We start from the raw sequence: 11,791 nt of genomic DNA, 5'->3' as shown, positions 1-11,791 counted from the left end.
CGGCAGCCGCTCCCAGCGCGCTCACCTCGTCCTCACCCGCGCCCGCCTGCTCCGGCCCCGCTGCCGCCGCGGACTGCCGGAGCCCCGGCGCTGCCGCGCTTTATATACAGCGAGGGCGGGCCCAGGCCGGCCCCGCCCGGGGCTGTGTCGGGGCATGTCCCCGCTGCCGCCGCCGCCCGGACAACCAGCTCGCCGGTTCCCGGGCACACGTGTCGGGGCTGGACGGGGCCTGGCACATCGCCGCGCCGGGCTCACACGTGGAGGGAAGGGAGCCAGCACCTGCGGCTGGGCCCGCGCGGAGAAACCCGCCCACAGCGGAGCCGCCCCGCCGGGGAGCGAGGGGCTTGCTCGTTAATGCGCCCTAATGACTGTACGTTTAGTTCGGTGCGTGTTTAATGACGTAGTAACTACACGCCCATTAGTGCCGGCACACTTTTTGTTTTGTTTTTCCTGTGATGCTAACTACTGACGCCACGCAGGAGGCCTTTTTTCACCGCCAGGCTACTAGTGCGCAGCGATATTAGCCAGGATCCTGGTTTTCTCCGAGTTACAAAAAAACCCCAAAACCCCCAATTTTCTGTTTAAAAACGTTAAACCCAAAAGCCACATGTTTTCCGCGATAACACGAAACGCCATTAATATAGGGATCTATGCATAGTGGTGTTTCGCTGGAATCGTGAAAAAAGGGGGATTTGGGGGTTACTTTTTTTTTAAACTGGAAATTGGGGAGGGGGAGGTTAAATGGGAGAATCCCTGGTTATTAGGCGAATGCGCGGTAAGCGTCTCGCGTACGCGCGCCCAACCCAAGGGGCCGGTCGCAGGGAGAAGCCCACCAGCACCCACCCTGGTGACGCCTGCCTTGCCGGGGTCGTCTGATCCCTGTGGTCTTTCCGGGGGCTGGACCCGGTGATCTGTAAGGTCCCTTCCAGGGCCGAACCTCCGTGAAACCACAAGGGACCCCCCAGAAACACTTGGCATGACCGGCCTCGAAGGCACACGGCTGTTGCCAAGAACTCTTTCGCTACCTACGTGCTGTTTAGAAAAGGCACCCAAATAAAATCAAGAGCACGGGCTGATCGGACCTGGTGACGTTTTCCGTCGGCACGGGGCCGGTGGAAGCCACGCCTCCTTTATCATTGCACAGCGCACCTGGGGAGCTCTTTGCCAAGAGATGCTGCGGCAGACCAGAGCAGAGCAGTCGACAAGGCAGTTCGTCGTCTCTGCAGAGGATGGGAAGTCCCACAGCAGGAAGGAAAAGCTGAGAAATGATGGGTCCTCTCCAGAGGTATGAGCCAACCAGAGTAGCTAGGAAGGGGGTTTCCCCCTGAGTACGTGACTGCACTGTTGAGGACTGGAGGGTTTTTTTTTCGGCTCATGACTCAAGAATCGAATGCCGGCCTGTGCCACAGACGGGATGGGCTGCTGGCTGGGGGATCCCACTGCTCTGAGCCAGCCGGACGGGTCTCTTGCTCCTGCGTGACACCAGCTGGGAGCTACTGCTTTCAGTAGAAGGCGGAAATCTGCCCAACCCCGTGCTGTGTGGGCGCCCCTGCTTGTGTTTAATAACCTCGCAAATCCTATTCCGCGACCTGTTCCTTCTCCGATTCTGCGGAGTTCACCCCTGGCACAGGGCCCTGTGGAAAACAGCTCCCTTGTTATGTCTGGCCCTCGCACGGCCCACCAGAGCGGGGGAATTGTGCTGGGATGAGCGTGCGGCAGAGGGCACGCATTCTGCGGTGTGCTAATTCAATGCTGCATGGTGCCATTGAACGCTTCGGGATGAAGACAGTCAGCAGCACTCGGGCGCGCGTGAATGCATTGCAAGGGGGGACTCTTGGAGCTCAGTGTTGCAGCTGTCAGATAACAGGGTCAGATTTCCCAGCGAACTCAGCACTCACAACTGAGGCCGCATCTTCAGCGGTATTCAGACAGCCTTGCCCCTAGAAAGGATGCAGTTGGCTGCTGAGCAGCTTTGCTTCCTAATGGGCCCGGCTCAACGTGGGGCTGTGCTGCTCTCTAGCTGCTGCTCTCCCTGCCAGCAACTGTGGAAAGGGTTCAAACCTAAAGTGTTTCTGTTTGTCCAGCATATTGATGCCCTTTTACTTCAGTAGCTCCCAAGATGTAGTCTGCACTCCCACTGGCAGGCACGGTCAGCTTCTGTGATACGTTTGATGATGAGGGTGCTTGATGGTTTGAGGCAAAGGTTGAGGGTTGATATTGGTCTCTTGATCCAGAAAGTTTGGGACCCGCTTCTCTAGTGCCAGTGTATTGTCACCTCCACCCTGGCTTTCATTCAGGATGTCTTCCCTAAAATTTAGAGATTGATACAGTTTAACACTAGAAGGGACTGTGATACTTTAGTCTGAACTCCGGTATAACATAAGACATAGACTTTCACCCAGGGATTCTTGCAATAAGCCTTTTTTTAGGGGGCGGGGGAGGGTCAGTCCTAGAGTTTAAGGCCAGCATCTGATTATTTAGTCTGACCCCCTGTCTAACCTAAGCCATTTCACCCTGCTGGCTCTGTATTGAATCCAGTACTTCCAGAAAGACATGCAGTCTTGATTTGAGGACACGAATGAAGTAATGAAAAATTTCCCGTTTCTTTTTATAACAAAAAATACCCATGCTGTGAAACCACTGGCAGACCCCCCACTAAATTTGAACTTAGGGCCTTGGCTGACAGAAGCAAAGGCTTTTAACTCTAAGCTACTGAACTCATGGGAACTTGTTACCTGCTTCTCTGCTGGTATTTGTGGCCATGTTTTCCTGAGTTTATACATAGACAGGCCATTCAGAGGGGCAGAGGTGCCCTATTTTTGCTGTTTGGATGCAATCACAGCTCTAATTTGGCTTTCTCTTGAAATGTTATCATAATCCTCTTACTAACTGATGTTCTTACAATCCAACCCCCCTTTCATCAATGTGATTATATGTGAAGCTCAGCTTTCTTTTAAAAGAGAGTTTCCCATTATCAAAATTGGTGGGGTGAGAAGCTTGGAAACACAATCCAGAAACAATTAAAAATAACCCCCGCTTTTAGTACTAAGATTTTGAAGTTTGTTTAATGAATGTGATTCTGAGGAGTTGCTAATACCTGAGTTTTGACTTCTCACTGCTGCCAATGTTGTACATGCCCGTAGTGCTGGATAAAAAAAGCAGTCTCCACTCTTGAAAGCTTTTCACTTACACTCTGTTTATTAGCTCAGAACTCAGTTTCAGCACATATATTTGGCCTCCAGCTGATAACGTGATTGGAGTCACTCCAGATTTGTATGCAAATAAATATGCCTGACACTTAATTATACCAAGTAGTGTCTGTTGCACCAGTATGTCTGAGTCACCTATGCCTCAGCGGTGAGGCTGCGCTCAACTCATACTAGCCGAAGAGACAGTTGTCTCCAGGACAAGTCCAAACGTATTTCCTCTAAATCTCAGTTTTGTTCCTTTCCAAGGATCTGGCTATTTGTCATTTGTGACAGGCTCAGAAGCATTCATCATGAGCGGATGGGAATTCCAGTAACACTGAACGGTCAACTAGTGTGCGTGTGACGCCGGCGGGAGGGATAGAGAGGAAAGACTAGTTCAGAGCTGTAAAGTTAAAGCGCGGGCTTCAAACACCTTGAGATTCAGGCGGATTTGAGGCTCTTTGTTCAACCTGCCTATGAGAGGAAACCCGGAACGGGCATGCAAATCTCTCACTGCTTTACATCTGGGCAAAGTAAGCATCCCAAATTGCAGTTGGAAGGCCAGACTCTTGGCTGATGCAGATCAGGGTGGCTCAGTTTAAGGCAGTGCTCCTAAAGCAGAATGATCTGCCCCTTAGCTGCTGATGAATGATGACACCTGGGGAAAGCAGACACAATCACACCCTATAGATAGGCTCCCACCTGTGCTGCAGCAACAGCTATTTCTCCGATGCACACATCCTATGTCTGAATATTGCAGGGCTGATTTTTTTTTTAAACCTTCAATTCATCATGAATATGCTGGCACCATCTGGCGAGCACTGAGTGTAAAAATCAAACCATCCTCCAATCCCCTTGCAAGGAAACCTCCATCAGTGGGGTTTCACATGTGAGCGAGGACAGCAGTGTGGGGCGCTCATGTGGCAGCAGAGACTAGGAAAGGAGGAAAAGGACACAGCTTTTAGCAAGCTTTCCTTGCCAGAGTTTGCTAAGAGGGTGTGAGAGCCTGTCAGGTCAGGACAGTGTTTGATGTGCACTTTGCACAGGTAGAAAGGGCTGTGCAAGGGACAAACCATGATTATTCAGCAAGATTATGAGCCTTAGAAACTCTGTGCAACAAGCTTAAGATTGCCAAAGATTTTTTTTTTATCTCTACTAATGAGCTCATGAAAAAAAAAGTAGCAAACGTGAACGCTCTTAATGAAACTCTCATGCTCCAGCAAAAGTCTAAATGAATCCAGTGTTCAGCTGAATGGCGCTTATATCTGAGCACAGGCTGTTTTCCCATCAACTCTTTGAAGTGCCCTATTAAGTGATTTTATACTAATAGGATTTTCCCAGGAAAGAAAGACAAGAATGACAAAACGCTGAATGCTTGATTAACTCTGCCCCTAAAAGAACTTGGATCGTGTTAATTGACTCTTTCCCTGCCATATTCAGGCATTGTTTGCTCCATTTATGAAGGCATGGTTGATGAGACTCTGGGCCCAGCAGAGTGTAAAGAGAATCCTGCCAAGCGCAAATGGTTGGATGAAGCATTCTTTAAAGCGCAGCTTTTGGGTTACTGGAAATCTTACTGGAGCCCAGAGCATGAATTGTTTGTTTCATTCACTCCCCTTCGCTCGTTTTCATCCGTGGTTGTTGTTGGTGGGCTAGTTTATAGTCATTAACATAATTGCTTCGGGAACTTTCCATGAGCAGCTTGTGGGGCTTTTTTGGAGCTGGCAGAAAAGAGCCTCATTATTGCAGCATGGTGAAATGAGGCAGGTGGAAGTGAGAGCCAATATTTTATTTCCTGGTCCCTGTTGCTCGCTGTAGTCAGAGAGGAACTTGTGACTATGCAAAAGGCACTGCATCTGCCAAGGGTGTGGCTCAGAGCAGTCACAGGTTTGTTGATCCTTTGGCCTCCAGATCATTACCTGTGCTTGACAGATCCAGGCAGGGCAGGTGCTCTCCACCCTGGGCTCTCACTGGGATCAAGAGGCAGGCACTCAGGAAACTAGGTCTTAAAGCACTGGTGTGAAGCTGGTGCCTCATCCCAGGGTTTGCTCATTGTTTTAAACGGACTGACTCCTAATGAACTCAAGTGTAAGTGAAGAAGGGTCTGATTCCCAGTCATAGGAAGAGTTCTACTGTTTGCAAGTCAAAACAGTGCATCCACTGAAAGACAACAAACATTTCCTAGAGGGGCTAGATTTCCAGCTATTTAGTTCATTAGTTAGTACTTAGCAGGGTTTTCCGAAGTGCCTGAGCTGGTTTGACATCTCTAAGTGAAAGTCAATGGAGCTGGCTGCCAAACCTGCTTAGGCCCTTTTGTAAATCCAGTCTCTAATCACCCACACCACATTTGAACTGACAACCTAGTGACAAGGGTACACTTCCTCTTTTGGCTTCAGAGAGCAGAAATCCAGTCTCATCATCCATCACACATTAAAGAAGTAAACCCCACCTGCTGTACCTTGCCTACATAAGGACATACATAGGCTCGATACTTTTGGGGCCACTCTGCCCCCATTACTACCCACATAGGATCAGAATAGTAGGGCTGGAATGGACCTTAAGAGGTCATCTAGTCAAGGCAGGATCATCCCTGACTAATCAACCCAGTCAAGTGTCTGTACAACCTACTCTTAAAAATATCCAGGGATAGAGTCCACAACTTCCCTGGGTAGCCTATTACAATGCTTAACCACCCTCTGAGTGAGAGAGTTCTTCCCAATATCCAACTTAAATCTCCATGCTGCAATTTAAGTCTTGGTCCTTGACCTCCTGCAGCCTCAGAGAATAGTCCAGTACTACTTAAGTAGTACCTTACTTGAACGATCCCTTTGCTTTTACAAATGGTCCCTTTGCTTTCACTAGGGAGACTGTGAATTGGAGTGCATGCCGAGAAAGGGCACTGAGGACAGGGAGAGGCAGCCAGCCATGGTTTATCCAGATTTTGCCAAGGCAGAACTAAGTGTACCCAATTATTTCCCCCATGGAGCAGTTTAGTGGAGTTGAATTGGTGTAAGGGAACTTGCAATTTACTTAACTTACTGAAGAAGTAGGATGAGTCAGTATCATCACGGAGCAAGAAGGAACTTATGCCTTTTGCAGCTGCTTCTGGGTTGCTGCAGTTTCTACCTGGCCCGCTCCTAACTCTGTAGTCTAGCCTAATGGTGCTACTTGAGATCTACAGTACAGAGAGCAAGAGGATCCAGCCCTTCATATTTTATACAGGCACAGGATATCCCTTGGTGAGCTGCTGACTCACACCTGATCATCATTTGTAATGTAAAATTAACCACTGATGAAATGATGCATTTGGGCCCTGCCTGGTTAAACAAAGGTATGAGTAGGTGGAATACAAGTCACTCCACTACTGTTTACAAAACAAGCTCGATGCCTACATGCAAACCTGGCCACAAAACTAAGATGTGTCCAATGCTTGGAGAAGTACAGAGCCCAGCACTGGGTTTAAACTTTGTCTTCTATTGCCTTTACCCATTGTAAAGGAGCCTGTTCTTACAAAGCAGCTGTGCACCTCTTGTACGTCACCGTAGGGGAGAAGGATCCTTCTCATTGCATGGAGGCAGCAGAATGCAAGACAATTTCATAGGCTGAACAAGATACAGTTAACCTGAGTGCAAGGGCTGTCTGACTCACATAAGCTCTGTATCAGGTTTGTGAAGAGGAATAATACACAGTTGAGCCTATGGCCCCCCCAAAGTGCCTCACAGAATCAGCACTCCAGGTCATGCTAGAGGAGGATAGCAGTGGGCTGGGAAGGGCCGCAGATCTTGGTACTCATTGGCATTGGTATAACTGGCAGAGAGGGGATGCCCATGGCTTGAAATGGCATCTGCTGGAGTGGGGTGAACAGTGGTTACCACCTAGGCCCATGACTGGGAGAGTAATTTCTTCCTCCCTTTTGCATGCCACCCAAAAACAGCTGGAAGAGCTGGGCTTTAAGAGGGTGGAGTGGCTTTCACCTGTAATGAACTAATGACTTCCTTTATACTAGTACATCTGAGCACAAATGTAAAACTGTGCCAGAGCCTCAGCTGGTACAAACTGACATGGGCTCATTTCCTTCAAAGTTGCTATGCCAGTTTCCAGCAGCTGGCCAGGAGTCAGCGCAAACATTTTTTTTTCTTTTGGTTTCATTCTTCCACATCTGTTCCCAAACTCTTTCCTATAATTATGTATTTGGCACTTTAGGCAGGGTGTTTTCAAAGCACAGTATAGATGCTGATCAGTTCATTCAATGATTTTTTTACCAGACCTTTACCAGGCAGAAAAGTCACTTCCTCTGTTTAATACATCTAGAAAGTGCAGCCTAGAGGGTCAGGCTAAGATTTGAAAGCATCTACTTTCTGGGTGAGGCACTCACAATGACAGCCGAGAGGAGAACGCAGGAGTTCTGGTGAGCCAGTGCCAGATGTATGCCATTAATTCACATCTCTCCCTGTGATGTAAGGCACCCATCTGCTTGTTTATAACATTTTTCCTTTATCAGTATACATACAGGAAACTGAATACGAGAATAGGAATCCTAGTTTTACATAAAGAGATAAATTAGGCCATCAGTTACAGTTGTGCAGCCCACAGTCTATCACAAGCATGCTAACTCTCATCTCATCCTGCAACGCAAAATCCATGGGAATTCTGCCATTGATTTCAAAGGCAGCAGGCTCTGGCAGTGCATACATAAGATCGTATTTTTATGAACTCCTGGTGCTTGCAGAAGTTGTGAATAAACATTAGATCCAAATATTACAAGCCCTGGTAGCCTTGGAAGTATTTAGGTGGTATAAATGTTATCAGGCTTTGAATGCCACTGTTTTATTAAGGGAACTGCAGACTGTTTAAAGAGCAGAGTGCATGTGAAAACAATGTTACCAGCTGTAATGTTTTAATTACAGCTGGTTACAGTAATCTTCCACCCAGTTGGAAAGTGACACCCATGGTGACATGCCATCCCGCCCTGCTACTGCTGCCACACCCTGATACCAGGGCGGCTGCTGACCTATCTCCAAGTGCCGTAGGCATTTCATGTGCAATAAACATCTCTTCTCTGAATAGGAGAACTAAATGTAATATTTATAAAAGAAAAACACTCTTTCCTGTTGATTATGCACCTAGCTGATCATTTTGGCAGTCAACACAAGGTCTTGCAATCTCTCCAGGCCACATTCTGCTTCTCATTTACAGTCTTCACTTGGGTTGCATGGGTCTGAATAAAAATTGAATTTCTGGGAGCTAATTTTAATCAGATTTTCTTCTGTGTACTACTAGGAATCACTCTGCTGACTGCATCGCCTGCATAGGCAACCTGGAAGGTCAAAAACACACATGATGGGACAAACGGGACACGAATATATGCGAGTGCTCTGAAGTGCAGACTATGGAGCACCTGCTGGCTTGCTGACTGCTCGGTGAGACACCTTGGTGTACGAAGGAGGACCTCGCTGCAGCAATAGAAAGCACCATCACTTATGCGTGATACTGGAAAAATATCTAGTTTATGACAAGGATGCAAGAAGATGAACTCTTCTGACTTCTGTGCTCGTGTAAATTTGACACTTAACTACTGGATTATGTCCAGGCAGGAGTCAGAATAAGATCGCCTCATGCAAAGAATGACGGCAGCCAAAATTGCTCTAAGACCGGATCCAGAGCTAACACCAATGGAAATAGTGCCATTGACTTCTAAGTGATTTAAGGGCTGAGGACCCTGTGAGGACACCTGCCTTGTCAGCACCTATTTAATAAAATAGCTGTACAAAGCACAAAGGTACATTTTCCCCCAAAGTTTTCTTAATTCTTTATTTGCCTGGAACTGACATGGATTCAGACTGGTTCTAAAGCAGGCATATTTGTTTCAACAGCAGTAATCAAATAAACCTAATACCTAGTAATCAATGTCCCTATATGGTAATAGGGGCACACACTGCTGCTTAACTGGCCTTTCAGATGAGGCACACGGACTGCTTGCATTCAGTAAAGCTGTCAAGGCACTTTTTGCCCTGGTCAAATTCCAAGTTAAGTAAATGCAGTACCTGCAGTTTTGATAGGAAAATCTTTTTTTTTTTTGTCCCCCATTTCTTCTTTTTTTCATAGATTCATAGATTAAGGGTCGGAAGGGACCTAGTAGATCTTCTAGCCCGACCCCCCACCAGGGCGAGAGAACAACAAAAAACCCCAAAAAGAGAAACAGGACAGTATCTCTGTGCTAGATTCAGCAGTGATGTTTCACCTGAGCTAGCTGCATTTTAATTATAGGTTAAGTCTTCCCTGAGTATAATTGTACCACGGACCTTTGAAATCCTTTATAGCAAATCCAACACAGCACTCAGAATAACAGCTGGTGAGCCATCTACTGATAATGTATCAGTGTGAGGCATGAATGGACATGTCTTAATTTGAGGTTTTCTAGTCTGAATCTTTGAGAAGCCTGGATTATGATAGCAGTATTTTTTTTACCTACCCTGTGCTGCTGTTAATACTAAACCTCAGTTAGTGGAATCAGTTTTGTCTCAAAAACATACCTGTTTTTTATGTTCTTAAATTGCCTGATCTCCCATAGCTTTAGTGCTGGAGCTGGACTACTGTGAAAGCTGTCTGAATGTGTATTTTCCACAAACGACTGACAGTTCAACTCAGGCATTTTATTTATTTCCAATAAAGCTTCCTAGGGATGTTACCTTATAAACTAAGGAGCATTTCACCAAGTCTGGATTTGGACAAGAAACCTCATATGGGCAACAGTGACTCATTAGGTCACAGTACACTGCAATTGCATCATTACAAGGAGAATCGTGTGTTTGAACATGGGTCTGGAAAAAGGAGTTAAATCAAATTACCGTGAACAGGAAGGGAGCGTTCAAACATTTTAGCAGCTTTCATTACAGGTTTTGATGTCATGTAGTGTTCAGGCATTAAATCTCATGGTGATGGGACAGCAGAGAAGGAAAAGGGGATGGTAAGAAATGCGTTTAAAGTGCCATTGAATACCATCAATGCTTCCTACTGCTATTTTTATCAGGAGAGGAAACTGAACACTGGGGGATAGATTTTAAAATAAACATGAGAAGTGACAGCACTGTCCAAGAGTGGTACAGACAATAAAATGTGTCCCGAGCATGGCAGGAGGCAAGCTAAATTTCCCCCAGCTGGCCTTGATTACTTGAGTGATCCTGGCTGTCCATAATCTAACTACACCCAGCTGGTCCAGCTGCACCCCCACCAGGGGTATGGTTGCTTGCTTGTAAGCAACAGCTTTTTCAGAGTCCAACAGGCAATTTAAGAGGACAGAGGCCTTTCTGGCCAGCCGTGGGCTCATGACTAGTTCCTTGGGTCTTACTACTTGGTTTTTCGCTTCCTGTGTCCTGCTTGTTGGCTGTCTGACTATAACATTGTTCCTGCCTGCGGATTCTTTGTTCCAGATTCTAGCTTGAACCCTTATTTCAGACTGCTTTGCTGGCTCCTTCACGTCATCTTCTAGCATTCCCCCCACGCTAACTCTGCCATTTAACACGGTGTCTGTGGAACCAAGTCCCACAGGGACAAAGGAGCATCACAACTTTTTCCACCTTTTGCTGAAGTGCTAGATACACTTCTTTGAACTTGCTTCTCTAACATGGACACAAAATGGTGCACTTAAAAAAAAAAAACACAAAAAAACAACCTACCTTAACAAAACACTCCATTACACACACAATTCTCACTCTGGGGAGAGGATGTGAGAAAGCACAAACCACAAGGGCCAGATGTTAGTCGTCACTGAATATGCTCCTTCCTGAATAGCGCTCAGATAGTTACTGAAATGCATGGTACAAGAATGTGAACAATTTCAGAACTCTAACCTACCTAATAAATTCAGAACAAGGTCACACGGGCTATAGGTTGACCTAAGAAAAATTTGAACAGGAAATATAACAGAGCTTTTTAGATTGAACTCCATGCAGTTCACAATTGAAAAAGCATCCCATCAGATGGGATATTCGCCATAACTTGCAAAATCAGAAGCTTGCAATGCATTTCCCCTTTCTAGTATTGCTGGAATTTCCATAGCGGATCTACATATTCACAGAATTATGTTAGATTTTTTTTGCTACTGTGCTTGGCAATCAATAGGTTTGGCTGCCAAATCCAAGCCAGGGTCTTACCCTGGTTATATGTAACCAGGTCTAAATGCAAGCTTTGCTTTAGATCGTATGTCAGCTGCAGCTGTAAAATGGGAATTTTACTCCTTTTCTCACAGCTCTGCATCAATGCTTGCCAGTTGATTCCAAAGCTGGAGTTTGTAGCCCTACATCTACGCTTGGCTACCAGATCATTATCCAACTTTTTCATTCCTGGATCATTGATCTAGCATCCACAAAACCACTGTTGGCATATCACCAGGCTTTTTAGAACAATCTGAGACCTTGACAGCGATCCTTGAATGAACACTAATTTTACAAGCGGCTGCCCTCAGTGGATTGGGCCTTAAGAACATTCCCCATCAGAAGTTTGAGACATTTCAGCATAACATTTGAAAATCAATGTTTGACATATGAAGTGCAAGCTTAGTTAAACTGGCTTGAGGAGTGTTGTTTGGGGGGGGGGGGGGGGGG

At 46.4% G+C, this 11,791-nt stretch overlaps 1 protein-coding gene and 1 long non-coding RNA gene across 3 annotated transcripts in view; one reads left to right on the top strand and one right to left on the bottom strand.

Annotated features, from left to right (window-relative positions):
- The window catches only part of CDKN1A (cyclin dependent kinase inhibitor 1A), a 10,907-nt gene extending 10,798 nt beyond the window's left edge, over positions 1 to 109 (bottom strand). The window contains exon 1 of one of the 2 annotated variants that reach the window (XM_019513913.1): positions 17 to 109. The gene's annotated coding sequence lies outside the window, so the exon portion shown is untranslated. The remainder of the gene's footprint in view (positions 1 to 16) is intronic. The other variant, XM_019513914.1, reaches the window with a different exon arrangement.
- The window catches only part of LOC109295210, a 15,784-nt gene extending 6,693 nt beyond the window's left edge, over positions 1 to 9,091 (top strand). The window contains exon 2 of the long non-coding RNA XR_002096692.1: positions 8,469 to 9,091. This is a non-coding gene — a long non-coding RNA (uncharacterized LOC109295210). The remainder of the gene's footprint in view (positions 1 to 8,468) is intronic.
- Positions 9,092 to 11,791: the final 2,700 nt, after the last annotated feature.

Source organism: Gavialis gangeticus, unplaced genomic scaffold (assembly GCF_001723915.1).
Source record: "Gavialis gangeticus isolate Ggan-Ray unplaced genomic scaffold, GavGan_comp1, whole genome shotgun sequence".
NCBI classification, from domain to species: domain Eukaryota; kingdom Metazoa; phylum Chordata; order Crocodylia; family Gavialidae; genus Gavialis; species Gavialis gangeticus.
This window is presented reverse-complemented; position numbering and strand designations above follow the sequence as displayed.